Source organism: Limulus polyphemus, unplaced genomic scaffold, assembly GCF_000517525.1.
Source record: "Limulus polyphemus unplaced genomic scaffold, Limulus_polyphemus-2.1.2 Scaffold1803, whole genome shotgun sequence".
NCBI classification, from domain to species: Eukaryota; Metazoa; Arthropoda; class Merostomata; order Xiphosura; family Limulidae; genus Limulus; species Limulus polyphemus.
In genome coordinates, this window is record NW_013667413.1 from 117,479 (window position 1) to 119,161 (window position 1,683).

The 1,683-nt window shown below is 31.8% G+C and overlaps 1 protein-coding gene across 4 annotated transcripts in view; it reads left to right on the top strand.

Moving 5' to 3' along the window:
• The first annotated feature begins 919 nt into the window (after window positions 1-919).
• The window catches only part of LOC106464988 (serine/threonine-protein kinase VRK1-like), a 69,862-nt gene continuing 69,098 nt past the window's right edge, over window positions 920-1,683 (top strand). For 3 of the 4 annotated variants that reach the window (XM_022392810.1, XM_013925178.2, XM_022392811.1), the window contains exon 1: window positions 920-969. The gene's annotated coding sequence lies outside the window, so the exon portion shown is untranslated. Of the gene's footprint in view, window positions 970-1,018; window positions 1,103-1,683 lie in introns of those variants that run through there. The other variant, XM_022392808.1, reaches the window with a different exon arrangement.

A 1,683-nucleotide genomic window follows, 5' to 3' on the forward strand; every position in this document is an offset into this window, starting at 1 on the left:
ATAATTCGAAAAACTCATGCACCAGCAGCGTCACGTGACTTCCGCTGTCGTAACAACATTTTGAAAGAGTTCTGTATCTTGAATAAAGGTTGTTTTCATTGTGTTTTACATTGTACCCAGTCTTTTTTCTTCTCATAACTAAATCAAAATCAAGAAAAATCAGTCATCTGCTCGAACCTTTGATTATTTGCAGGTCCTACTGAATCTTTTGAAGAGAACGAATTATCTGGAAGTACCACTACCCCAGTACAATGAAGAAACAAAAAGATTAACAAAATTTAAAATTCAGGAGCATAATGCACACACAAAACTCTGTAATGCAGATATATCTGTAATGGTCTACCATACCAGAGAAGACCATTCAATACATTGAAATAATACTAAAATAATGGAATATGAACCACACACGAAAAAAATAAAAGAAGCCTTCTACACCTTATAAAAATAATTCAATCAACCTTACATAAAAGCCAACAAAACGTGAATATCCATCTCGATACATTCAAATATATTAACTTACACTTATCTCCAACTCTGGTTTTATTTAGTAGTTGAATTTAACAAATATGTATATTTTTTAATACTATTTATGAAAACTTGCGGATTCAGCCAAACTTATCCCATAGAGAGTAATGCTTATTCTCAACTAAAGTATTACTATTCCCATGACTTACCCTAAATCTCATACTTCCGCTAGAGCATAATGTTTATTAATATAGTGTAAAAGTTTGTAAACTCATTGTTTGAGAAATATCATTTAGTGCTCTTTAAAAAATCATAGCTCTCTATTCAAGTTCTTTTTGTTGGTTCCTTATGAATTTTAAAAACTAGTTAAAATAAAATAAACAGAACTTATTACGGTAGGATAAGTAATAAATCACCTAGACTCCAGAACAATCATAAGTGCCGGCGGTTAGAGAGTATTCGATATAAGGTTGTTTAAATCAATGGCGGTAGGGAAGAAAGGAGGTAGGATTAAATATTTATTGACAGTTTTATATCAATTTTATCGCAAGTGATTTTGGATGTACGGCTGTTTTGTTTTTTTCTTCATAGTTTGTTTATATAGTGTTGTGAAGTACTGATTATATTAAGTAACAAGGTAAGAACCGGTATTCCTTTATTCTTTACTGACTGTGTAGCTTGGTGCAAGTCAATGATTGGCACTCGGTTTAGTCAGAAAGTGAACAAACGAGAAACTCGCATTTCTGTTGACCGTTTTTCATATACATGATTTAGACTAACTGGGCTGTATTAACTCAAACACAAACACATCTCGTCTCTGTACATGGAAGTTTCACATGTACTATAAGTATTTTGGCTGTACGGTGGGGAACATTTATACATATAACTTATACTGTTATAGTTTAAAAATAGTGAAACCTGAATGGATGGAGCCTTAGGCATGTTGACTTTGTTGCAGACAAAAAGAATGTTGACTTGCTTAGTCCTAACTAGAGTGAAGTAACGTTGAACTTGGAGCCTAAAGTAAAGTGATTTATTATGTTAATTATACAACATTAGGTGGAAGTCTAGAATTTTTTTTGGAGGTTGTAATAATGAATAACTTCACGTAACTTTAAAGTGATGCTAAAAATAAAATATAATGTAATGGCTGGAGATGGCTTGAATGGGTAATGAAAAAAAAACTTTAATACAAGTTTAACATAACAGCAAATGTAC